Consider the following 13773-nt stretch of genomic DNA (forward strand, 5'->3'; position numbering starts at 1 on the left):
CTTGACCTGTATAGAATCCGGTACCATATTCAAAATATTAGTTCTAACTTCAAAGTATATGCTGAGAAGTATGACGAAAGAGAACAAATCTATCTAAAGGCTCTATGACTATATAAAAAAAAAAAAAAAAAAAAAAAAGCAAACGGATTTTTGGGCAATCTGATACTATTTCTGCGTAATAATGAATTATGTGTATATTTAAGATACTTGCTAGTTTCTATGGGTTGGAGATGGATTCTGGTGTCATATTTAGCATGTTCGAGTAAATCCTGAAGAAATATTTTTGGGTTTTGATGGGTTTGAGTCTTGAGGTGTTTTAGCAGCAGTGATCTTGATTCAAGGTTCTAAAAATAGATAACAACCCTTGCAGGGCCACTGGTAGTTTTCGATTACGGAAGTCTTTGGTATGGTGGAATAACGTTGTGGACGTTTTCTCGATGTCTTCGCGAGAAGAAGATGATGAAGAAGCTCTCAAATGGGTTGCTTCAACTTCGGCTAAAGAAAAAATTTATTAATTCAGGTATTGGGTAATTACCCGATCCTATTTGTCCAGATCGAAAATTACCTGTTTATTTTCGGGTAGGGCATTTTTCAAGTTAGAATAGACTGAAAATCGGATCGAGTCAGGTCGATTTTTAAGATTATTTGTTCAGCCCTAAATTTACAATACTTTGCTATGATGGTAGAGATTTTGCATTCATGACTTGCTAAAGTAAAATAACTGGTAAAAAGTAAATAAACATAAGATTTAATGTGGTTCAACATTGGGGTTTAAGTTCATGAACTTAGGAAGTGAAATCTATTGTAAATTGTGCTTGATTCAAGCTCTCAACTCTCATTTAGTGGTGGGCTTTGACTCCAATCAAATCAGATTGGCCAATTTCGATCATTGACTCTTAACTAAGATCCGAAGCCAAGTTGACACTACATTTTCAACTCTGTTGTAAGGGATCATAAAGTCCTAAAAGCCCCTCAAAGTACATGTTCATAGTACGATATAAATTACTGAATATGCGAACAGTGGTATCATAAACAAATTTAAAAAATGGAACGAAATACCTCACATTATCCCAAATATGAGTGTTTGGTGGTCTGAGCCCCTTCCTCTCCGTTGTGTCCTCTAACAAAGTATCATATAGAACAACATCTTCAACTTCCATTCTTTTAAAGGCTTTTGATACTTTTCTACTACATCCAACATCATGTAGGTCAAGTTTCATCTAGTGGGAATGTCCAAGATCAATATACTACTATGTAATTTTTAGTTACTCGATACACAGCTTAAACTTGTCAAGTCTTTGGGGGGAAGACTTCATGTACTTTACAATATTGGGACACTAATAATTGAATCATCAACTTCCTTCAGACCCTCGTTGACTATGAGATTGATAATTTGAGCACAGCATCTAATGTGACGCGCCTAGATTCTGCTTAGGATTTGACGGATTCTGAAGTATCGGGACATGCAATATAAGGTTAACTGCCCCTATTCATGACAGATAAAGATGCAATGCACCTAATATGTATCTAATAATATACAATATTCCTAGTTGATACTTTTTTTCTTTGAGCAATGCTATGTACCAGAAGTAATATATTTTAAAAACATAAACATACTAAAAAAATCCACATGATAGATGTTTAAAAATTAGTGTGTATGTCCAAAGACCTGTAACATCACGAGTACCAGAGATAACGCTCATTAAAAACATGTAAATACTGCTAATATATACTAGGCTAGTCCTTCCAATAGCTCATGTAACTCAACCAAAGAAGCCAATATACTATCAATGAGACGGAGCATCGAGGCTATAAGCTCCGCGTCATTGTGTTGATGCCTAATCAACCTCCTCCAGTCGAACATCGGCCGCATCTCCTAGTCTTGGCATATGATACACCATTATGGGGGGATATGGTAGTTTGGACAATCAATTGAGATTTGATTACTAATATCAACAAGTTAGCAAATAACTTTAACTAGTAGTATACAAATTCATGAATGACAGTAAAAATATAAATACTAACGTGAACATGAATAAACGTGACGTAACTTGGCAAATAATGTGACATGAACTGACATAAACTAAAATTAATGTGAGATGAACTTTGCTCAAGGAGTTGCATAATAGGCATGTTGAGGTGTGCTCCAAGACCTCTACCTAAGGTTTCACGTTTTACAGGAGATCGCTAAAGCTACAAACCATTCTGAAATCTCTACTCGAGGTTGTGACGCCCCCAAATTTCACTTGAGATTAGACTGACTCTAAATTGTGGGAACGTGCAACATGAGATTATTTGTTTTGTTCATGATAATTATACAATGCATCTAGCATGCATATAATAGTATGCAATATTCACAGCAGATACATTTTTTCTTTGAATAATTAACATTGTACCAGAAATTATATCTCGAAATATAACATTTTTCATAACTTCATAACAGACTGATAACTTTAATGTTATAAAACTTTTCTGTCATAAATATAACTTAAATAAGTACTGGAGTCGGCGCTAAGTATGGTACGGAAAAACATAACTATTGAGCTAACTCGCTGAGCCACCCTTGCAACTCAGCTAAGATAGCCATAATTCTATTTATGAACTGGATGACTGAATTAATAATCTTATTGTCATGCTAGGGCCTAATCGACCTCATCTAATCTATCCTCAGCTAGCTCTCCAGAGCCTGACACATAGTCTATCATTCTAGGGGGAACAACAGTTGGAACTACTAAGTGAGATTTGATTATAAATCTCAGTAAGTCAACTACCAGCTTAACTAGCAGTATGATATGAACCCACAGAATTGAAATCTCTTGAACTCATGATCAATTTGAAAAATTCACCCAAAAAAGCCAAATCAAATCAATGGATGAAGAATCTAAACTCGTTGAGAATTTATTTCAAGAATCGGATTCGATCTCGAATTTTCACCTACATTAAAAGGAGAAAGATTAGAAACATTGAAGATGACAGAAACATTATACTCACATGGAAGATCCACTTTATATGCATTGTCATTAATTTTCTCAAGAATTTGAAAATGTCTATCCTCTCGATGATGCAACTTAGTCTATCTATGGGATGTGAATATTTCTTTGCACATGTGAACCCAAACCCAATCTCCTTATTCTAAAATCATAGTTCAAATAAAATAATAACTTTTCAAATAAGTTCTTGACCAAAATACAAGACTTTTTCAAAATCCCTAATTCATTAAAAATAAGACATATGTGGGCTAAGCATCCTCAAACCCACTTATTCTAAATTAATAATAAAAATCCTTAAAACAAATTGAAATCCTTAACAACAGGTCTTATCTCTAAGTCATGTCTTACACAATTTTTATCAAGTGAATCAAAACTGTTTCTCCTTCTTTCAAGCCTATCTTGAGTGTTGTGCTCTTCCTAACTTCATCCTAATTGGATTATACAAATCATTGCATTGATTTCTTAATCTTCTTGGCTCTTGATCTTGTAATTAGTCCATCTGAAATTTGCAAAGGATCTTTAAGGCTAGCTCCACCTCAGTTCCCATTACAGTTATTAGATGTATGCATGATAGTAAAATGATGTGAATGCGATTTGATATGAACATGAATGCATGTGACATGACTTGACAAATAGCATGACATGTGCTGACATAAGTTGAAACTTGACACGGAGTGAAAATTGACATGGACTGAACATGAACTTGTAATCTTGTTCAACATAAACATGTGGATGCTACATAGATCCCCTTGAGCTGTGTGCTCCTGCCAATATCGCATCACATCACAATGGGTTGGATTGTTGCCAATCGGTCTAGTCCACGGACCGAAGTGGCATATGGACTAGACTGAACCACAATGGCATATGGACCAAACCGTACTATAACCAATCAATCCAGTCCTGTCTGGTCGGTTCGACCCTTACCCCATTGGGCCACTTTTCTAGTTTCGGCCCAACTGACTTTTCTAGTCAAGTTTTGGCCCAAGTCATGATTTTGAGACTATTTTCAACCTAAATTATTATTAGCATACAAGAAAATTAGTAAAAAACAACCAAAGAAGATGTAAAATTCCAATAACATCCAAAATATAAATTAAAAAATATATATAGAAAAAATGAAAAAATACTAATAAAACCAAAAATCCATAATCATCAAAACTCCAAATGAAAGACAAAAAATAGTTACAAAAATAAAAAAAAGTAAAGAAAATACACAATAAAATTTACAAATTATAATCCATGCATCTCAGTCGAAATTACAAATTATAAATGACTAAATGGTAATAAAAAACTCCAACTCTAAGTATTTAGGCCTCGTTCGGTTACATAGTTCAGATAAGATATGATATTTTGAATAATAATAAGATTTGTGAGTAAAGATAAGATGTGATAGTTTATAAATAAGTATATGTTTAGATAGTGAGATGAGATGAGGTAGTTTTGATTTTTTGGGATTTAATAAATGGGTGGGTCCCACCATTGATTGGAAATCATTTAATAATTATGAATATATTGATAAAAAGTAATATTTATGAGTAATTAAAAAATCATATATAAATAAATTTAAATCCTAAAATATATTTTGAAGTCGTTGGCCGAATTTACTCTATAATTCATAAAGATAAAATTTCTCTTTTAAAATATGTTATTACTCTAATTTTGACCTATTTATTTTTCTATATTAGAAAATTTAGATTTTTTATTATGGTGGGGATGTGATTGGTTTTAGCAGATGAGATGGTGGGTTTCGATAGATGTTTCAAGGGGCAGTAATGAGATAAATTTGAAAGGGGATTGAAAAATTAAAAAGAGGTCGACGGGTCACACCAAAAGATAGTACTTTTCAGTATTCACTGTTGATATGTTAGATGGAGTATTGGTTGAAAAGTTAAAAATTCATAGACGAGATACAATACGCGTTATGACCGTTTGGACAATCTCATCCGTACTGTTCATATGAGATACAGAGTATCTGAACTAGCTAACCAAACCGAGCCTAGCCTCCAAGTCCAAAACTCCAAATCTTTACAACTTTATAGTAAAAATAGAGCAAATAAATATTAAATGTCTTAGTTTAATAACAAAAATAACTCGTATAGTAGTATAAATGAACTATTTAATTGTATCTTTATTTCAAACTCTCTTATTAGTTGAGCACCACCCGAGTCCAAATTGAACTCTACGACACCTGTCCCAATTTCTCCATATACCTCTTCTCAGCTCTCTATTATTGCCCCCAACCGATAGAACTTCCGCAAGATGTGCAACCCCTCGTTCTGCTTTTTTTTTTTTTTTTTTCAATTCTGAAAGTGGTTTTAAGTCTATACGCGTCCCCTTTTCGAGTAGGGGAGCCTTATCATGAATTGTTCTAGCGAGGGTGCATTTTTCAATTTTTGTTGGGATCGCTACGCCTACCGCTAGGGGTTGTCGCTAAGAGCTTCTGCTAAGCTATTTATATATATATATATATATATATATATATATTTGCACTTTTAAATATTTTTAAAAATAAAAAAAAATGTAATATTATTAAATAATATTTTTTTAATTATTAAAAAAATTTAAAAAAAAAGGGAACAGGAAGCTCCAGCAGGATCCCCAACATTTTTTTTTTCAAATATTTTTTAAACCCCCCGGGTCCCTTTAAACATTTTTAGAAAAAAATAAAAAAAATCACAAATTTATTTTAAAAATACTTTCTTAATAATTATAATCGGTATCATTTATTGACTGTAGCTCTTTAAACGTTTTTGTCCCTCGAATTGTTGTTTTTCGTGATCTGTAAATTTGCTTCCTTTCGGTAGCATGTGGTACGGTTTTCTTTGCCATCCCTGTCATTTCCCTTTCCCCAAGAACTTGTTATTGCTTTATTCCACGAATCAGTTGATTTCTCAACCTTATTAAATTCTCCTTGAACAACTAGGATTCAGGTTGTGATCGAGGGACAGGTGCAGAGATTAGTGGTAAAAACATTTGAAAACATTAGGTTGACCTATGTTCAGAGTCTTGTATTTATACACAATCGATACTACTTTGTGGTGTACACGGGAACGATCTAAGTAAATTGATTGAAATCCGATATTATATTTAAAATAACTCTATATCACTTTACATTTTGAACCATATTGTTGATGTAGCCCATCTTTGGACTATCGCATTATGCATAGCTCCTAATGTATATGACCATATTGAAAAACTCAAATTTGTTCTAACAATCCAAAATAACTGTTTATAGGAAAATTTATATATATATATATAAAAAATACATCAGAAAAAATATTCTAACAACAATAACAGATGAAATAAATAAATTCAGTATTTATAAGAAAAAGAATTTCTCAAAAGTTTATATAGCTGGAACAAAAAAAATAGGACATACCGAAAAATAGGAACCCACAAAAGATAAGTGAAAATACACGAAATCAACTACCACCGCGATGTGCACAACTGAAATAAAGATATAACCAATAAATATGTTTAAAAAAAATATAATAACAAAATATCATAAAAATATAATTATATCTATTGAGCTCAACTATATTAGTAAATTTAAACAAAATACCTCAACATTTATTAATATATTCTTTTACTAATTATTATTTATTATTATTATTTTTTTATTAATATTTAATATTTTTTATTTATTTATTTTTATTATTATTCATAATATATTTTAATATTTTTCATCTAAACCCATGACTGCAGGGATTGAAAGCAATGTCAGGGTACCTGTCAAATATTCACAACTCACATGAAAATCAATCCTAGTACAGATGCCTAATAAATGGGCAGAAATAATTTTGATTTCTGAAAAGCGTGTGAAAAGCATGTCTGCCAAGCTAGGATTAGAGCATTCACATTAATTTTATTAAAATCATTTTTAAAATTTAATAAAAAATATAAATTTTTCGTAAATTTAAAATCCTCCTATCTATAATCTCACATTACAGTAAAGAAATTAACTTATTAATATGCAGTAAAGCATTTGATTAATTAAAATGCAATAAAGCAGTTGATGAATTAAAATGCAGTAAAATATTTAGATGATAAGTGTACAGTAGCCCTTCATATTTGAAGGAAATGAGATAAACACTGTAGGTCAAAACTTTCCATTATTTGGTTTGACTAATCCAATGCAGCTCTTTTTCATCCATATTTATCATTTTATATATTTGGTTTGATTTTTGATGAAGCCAATACCAATACTCTTAGTTGAGAAACTTTACAACAGCTACAACCTACAGCATTTTTAATGGATTACATATATATATATATATATATAAATTTTTTAATAAATATAAAATAAATTTAAATTTTGATTATTTTATTTATATAAATTTCCATATTAAAATAATCATTATTTTTTATATAATAATAAAATAATAAAAACTAATTTTAATTTTAACTATTCATATTTAATTTTTACGTTAAATTATTTATTTATTTATTTATTATATAGTAATGATTAATTAATAATTTAACAAATATTTAATTTTTTTAATTATTAATTTATTTTATTTATCATATTTTATTATTCTATTTATTATATGTTAATTAGTAATCATATTTTAATTAAATTATGGGTTAAAAAGTTATATTTTTTTCAATTGCTATTTAATATTAATAATCACAAATATCTAATTAAATTTATTTAAAATTTTATATAAATATCTTAATTACAAATCAATTTTCTATATTTTTCATTTAATTATATTTTTATTTTCAGATTTTATTCTACCCAACAACTATCAAAACGACACACAGAGAGTTACGGATAACTAATAAAATAAACATTTACTCTTTAAACACTTAAGGATCGAATTTGATTTTATCTTTATAAAGACTGTAGCTAAAAGTTAAAAAATATTTATTCAATAAATATTTATAAAGAAAAGAATGAAAAGTTTAACTGAATAAATTATTACAACAAATAAACTTTTTATTAATGGAATTTTTAATAACTTCATTGATAATATTATAAATATTATATTCTTTTTCATTAATAATATTGTGTTTAATCCTAGTCATTGAAATGTTAGGTGAGAAAAATATCTTCCCACGCTTAATCTCCACCATTCATTTTGACTTCACAAGTAAATGACTAAAAACTCTTTGCCTTTAGAGCATTGGCAATGGCTAGGAGTTTATAATTTAGTTAAAATGTTAACTTTTAGTTAGAACATAAACTTCTAGATATATTAGTCTACATTAGACTAGCAATTTTAAAGTCTAAATAATAATAAAATATTATATATTTTAATAATATTTGAATTTTTTTAATATTTTACAAATACACTTCACATATTAGTTAATAACTTTATTAAATAAATTATTATTTAACTACAAATTATTATTTTTCAACTATTTTTTTTCCTCGATGTTATGTTGTAAAAAATAGTTGGCATTTTGTTGTAAATATATATATATATATATATATATATATATGGCAACCGATGTTATGTTGTTAAAAATAGTTGACATTTTCGTAATAAATACATCTTTGCTATGTTAGAAAATTGTAAAAAAAATTACAAAGATATCTAAAAAATATTACAAATAGTTAGAAATCCCTATTATGTTTCGAAATATCACTAACATCCATAATACTCTATTTTCATATTTCTAATATAGTTCGCAAATGTACAAACCAACAGTTCACAAAAAACCCCACTACAATCCACTAATGTACCCCAAAACATTCCACTAATTATCAAAATAGTCCACTAATTACCAAAACAGTCTATTAATCAGTCAATTAATTTAGTTGCTATCCAGCTACGTGTTTATCCAGCCCACATGTGGCTGGGTAGCCACTAATATTTCAAAAAAAAAAAATCTTCACTATCAATAGTAGACATTAGACACCTCCATAAGGTGTCGAAGGAGATGTAAATGTACCCCTGATATCCTTCCTTCGTTCCTAAAAAATTTTGAATTGAATATAGCTGAAATATTCTTACTGCATGGAATTAAGGCCACTTAGATCTAGCAACATCATCTTTACCTCGAACTTCTTCTTTTTTAGTTCAAATGCTGCTGATCTTTCTAGGTCTGCCTTCAAGGCATTTCTATGCTCTTCCATGATCATCGCTTTATCCTCGGTCATTTTAGTTAAGACAATCTTGATCTCACCATTGTTGCCTTTCATGAACTTCCGCTTCCTCTCCCTTTCTTTCTCAGCTTTTTTGTCTGAAGGTCTCTCAGTAAGAACCTCTATATCCTCCAATAAATTAGCAAGGTTTGCACCAATTAGAAAATTTTATTTTATCATTTACTATAGACCATCGTTTTTTATAGTGTTTTGTTAAGGTAAGAATGTTGTTCCTTCAGTAATGGTGAATACGTGAAAGCTGGGCTGGCTGAATTGGAACATTAGTGTGATATATCAAATGCTCTGATAGTGTGATATATCTCTAATAATTAACCAAAGTTAAAAAAAGCAATCAGTATGCAGGTTCTTCTTGGGATGAGGTCAAGCATATTAAATAGGCTATTGGGTTTCTTGTATCATTCTTCTATTCTTGGTTATTTCCCATTTCTACTAGATTTAATATGTTAATGGTGGAGCAACTAATAGTCTTTTGAAATATCCAATTTTTTTTATTCATGTCATACATAAAAAACCAAAGAAAACACTAGATAAAATATAAAATCATCTTTTCCACTTCTTTTCCTTCTTAGAAAATGCAAAATTTCATAAGCAACTAACACATTGTCAGTAATTAATCTTCCTGAAACAAATGCTATTTGAGAAGGTGAAATGATAGAAGATAATATCCTCTTGATTCTATTTTCTAGAATCTTGGATATCAGCTTATAGATAACATTATAAAGGCTGATTGACCTATAATAAGATACTAGCTCAAGCTTATTTTTCTTTGGAACTTAAGTGACAAAAGTATGGTTAATATCAGCAGGGAAATGACCACAATTAAGAGCATGAAGAATTGTATCAGTGACATCTTTACCAACAATAGACCAAAATTTTTGATAAAAAAGTGGAGCCATACCATTTGGTCCAGGTGCCTTTGTTGGCTGATCTCATCTAGAGTTTTTTTCACCTTCTCTTCTGTAAAGATCAAATCAAGTTGCTCCACCATAACTGGGGTTATTCTACCTACCAATCCATGCAAAATCCCTATTACCAAGTACATTTGCAGCTTTGAAGAGAATATTAAAGTATTCAATGATAACTTCATCTCTTGCCTCATCAATTTGCCATCTTCCATTTGAGTCCTGCACCCCCTTTATCCAATTCTTCTTCTTTCTCTGAGTTGCCTTATGATGTAAAAAATTTGAATTTTTATCACCCTCAGCTAGCCGCAAAGCCTTAAATCTTTGCCTCTACATGGTTTCACTTCTCTGTAACCATTTTTGAACCTCATTTCTAACTTCTTGAAACTTCTGTTTGTTATGAGAGAAGGGATCAACCTGATGTGCAAATCAAAGCTTTTCCTAAGCCTTTCTTAAATTTCTATGTACATGTTTAAAGCTAGATTTGTTCAATATAGTAAGTTTCTCACCACAATACTGTATTTTCTTCATCACAGTGCTTAGTTCTTTCCTACCTTCAAGTCTCCATGCCTCTTGAATAATCTATTTGTAGTCAGTATATTTTACCCATATTGCTTCAAATCTAAATAATTTCTTTCTTACAACCTGTAGTTGGACCCCTTCATTTAACTTCAAGATTATAGGCATGTGATCAGAATAAGTAACAACACCATGCAGCACAGTAGCCATTGGGTAGAAAGAATGACATTTAAAATTCGACAAACACCTGTCCAACCTTTCACTTATAGTTTGCTCCACCTCTCTTCTGTTACACCAAGTGAAAAGATTACATTTAAAATCCAAATCATGTAAATGACATTCTTCAATAACATCTCTAAAAGCCTCTATTTGTCTATCAGGTCTTGCTCTTCCCATTCTTTTCATTATTGCTCATAATCTCATTAAAGTCTCCCAATGGTAACCATCCCTTATCACTAGGTACTTTTATAAATATCAACAAAGACCATGATTCATATCTCTTACTCATATTTGGTTGGCCATAAAAACTAGTTAGCCACCATAGTTCAAACTTTTCACCCTCCTTAGTAACTTTTACATGAATATGAAATTTAGAAAAATTTTATACTTCAACTTTAAATTGCTTCTTCTAGTAAAGGGCTATTCTACCACTCTTACCTTCACAACTAGCTGCTAAGCAACCATAGAACCCTAACTTGTATTTCAACCTATCCATTACTTGAGCATGTAGCCTTGTCTCTTGAAGAAACCAAAACTTAGGAACTTCTTTTCTAGACCAAGTCAGAAAGAGCTTGAATTCCTAGTGGGTTCCCAAGTCCACGGAAATTCCAACTTACGAAACTCATTGATTTCGGCAGGGTTGTTGCATAGCCACTCTCGATCCCAAAACATTGTTGCCCCTCCGATCATGCTCATGACCCCTTTTAAGACAAATAACATCATCAGTGGAAAGAGTAGCAAATTTACCTCTCTTATTGCCAACAACAACAATTGTGCCTCCAAAAATCTCCTCCATAGTTCTTTTCTTCTTAGACTCCTCTTCAAAAGAGTTCCATCTTGCTCTATTCTTCCAAGTACTTGTAGTGTTTCTTTCTTGCTTTTGAATAGAATGTTGTTGTGGTATAATCTTCTCAAAATCTTGGACTCGAGTGATTAAATCATGCCATTGAGCCCAGCAACAAACCTAGTAAAAGGCACATAATTTACTGCATAGGGCCCAGAATGAGGTGGGCCATCAGCAGTTTCATTTAACACATTCGAAAATATAGGTGCCTGCACTTCCACATTGCCTCTAATAACTGAATTTCCTTTATTAGCCAGTACAACAAGAATGAAACCCTCCTATCCATAACAGTCAATAATTGCTTCAATTAAATTTTCTTTATTAGCAATTGAACTTGTAGCTGAATTCAAGATATTCTCATCAATAGGCATTGATGAAGGAAAACCATTACTCTTCCTCTTCCTCTTCCTCTTCTCAAGGATCACAGCTCCACCACTCACACCATGTTTTGCTCCATCTCCCCCTTGTGCTCATGGCCATTGTTTTACTATTATCATGAGAAAACTCTTACATCCTCTTAAAACTATCAGTACGTAACCATGCACCAAATTATGGTGAAGAATCTATCTCCAATTTGCAACTTGCATTCTCATGAATAATTTGACCACACGTAAAACAAAAATCGTAGAAGTTTTTCATACTGCACTGAACTCCAAACCTTGACACCAGTCAGTGTACAAGTCTTGTCTCTATAGCAAGAGGTTTCTTCAAATCTATTAGAATTTTGACACCATTCAATGTACATCATCTTTATCAACATCCACCTCCTATACCTCTCTTATTGAACTGCCCAACTTTTCACTACAATCTTTGTTTATTCCAAACAAAGGTAGATTATGAAATTGCACCAAAAAAGGAGCAACATCAAACTTCAGTGCATATACTAGTTTGAGGCCATCAAAAGGAATGATGACAAGAAACTAACCATAAAAAACCATGGCCTCCCGCCTTCTATTCTTTGTTTGTAATCATAAGTTGCAAAGATCATCACAAACATACTTCTCCCAACCTCCCTCAACACAGCTAGTTTACTAAGCCACCAAATCTTTGTCATGGTAGACTCCACAACTTGCTTTTCCAACTGTCTATCACTTCAAATTTTGTCAATCAAACTACAATCACCATTTTTTTAACCTTTGACACTGCAGCATCCTCAATCACAATGGCATCATCCTCTTCTTCACTCAATCGCAGACTACTCCATAATTTTTGCAGACTATCCATTGTAATGGAATACAATAGAAGATCACCAATGTTTGAAGAATAGATTATGAAATACCACTGTTGAAAAAACAAGGACTCACCACCACCTCTATTCTCTCAAAGCAAAGCTAGAGAGAAAAGTACTAGTCTATGCCTATGCTTATAAAAGGGTGTATTAACAATCATTTGTACAACATAAGAAACTAGAAGTGAATGATATTGAACTCTTAAAAAGATAACTTTATATTACAATCTTTCAATTCTCTTACTACTTCTCATTAATTCCACAACAATTATGATATTTTCTTAACCTACATTTTAGTATTTATTTTTGTGGTAATGATATGCATGTGAAATTATATATGTGGTACTCTACTATGGGTTGACTTATATTCTTTTGCAATTGTTCGGTGGATTCATGCATGTAGATTGACACATTGTTTTGTTCATCTTAGGTGCAATTTGGATAGTGATATGAGATGAGATGGTTTTATATTAAAGTTGAAAGTTTAATAAAATATTGTTAGAATATTAATTTTTAATATTATTATTATTTTAAGATTTGAAAAATCTGAATTGTTTATTATATTTTATGTGAAAATTTAAAAAAATTGTAATGATAAGAAGAGATAAGATGAGATGAAATGCTTTCATTATCCAAACAGATATAAGATAATCCTAACAGTATACGTTTTTCGGAAGAGAAAGTGTAAAGGCTTTTATTTGTTCTTTTTCTAAAATATAAATTATTAATATTGAAAATTTTTAAAAAATAAATGAAAGTGCCAATTAAAATAAAGCAAAGTACAATATTTATATTAGAAAATTATTATTGAGATAGAAGAAGTTATATTACAGAAAATACACTACATAAGATCGCGTGGCCTAATGGATAAGGCGCTCGCCTCCGGAGCGGGAGATTGTGGGTTCGAGTCCCATCGCGATCGCTAATGTTATCTATTTGAAGTTTTTCTGTCTTCTCCT

General features: G+C 31.1%; 1 non-coding gene across 1 annotated transcript; it reads left to right on the plus strand.

The window, feature by feature from the left end:
* Nucleotides 1-13663: 13663 nt before the first annotated feature.
* On the plus strand, nucleotides 13664-13736 carry TRNAR-CCG. Its single transcript has one exon. It is a non-coding gene; the product is annotated as a tRNA-Arg (tRNA).
* The last annotated feature ends 37 nt before the right edge of the window (nucleotides 13737-13773 follow it).

The sequence above is a fragment of the Carya illinoinensis genome, chromosome 11 (assembly GCF_018687715.1).
Source record: "Carya illinoinensis cultivar Pawnee chromosome 11, C.illinoinensisPawnee_v1, whole genome shotgun sequence".
In the NCBI taxonomy this organism is placed as follows: Eukaryota; Viridiplantae; Streptophyta; class Magnoliopsida; order Fagales; family Juglandaceae; genus Carya; species Carya illinoinensis.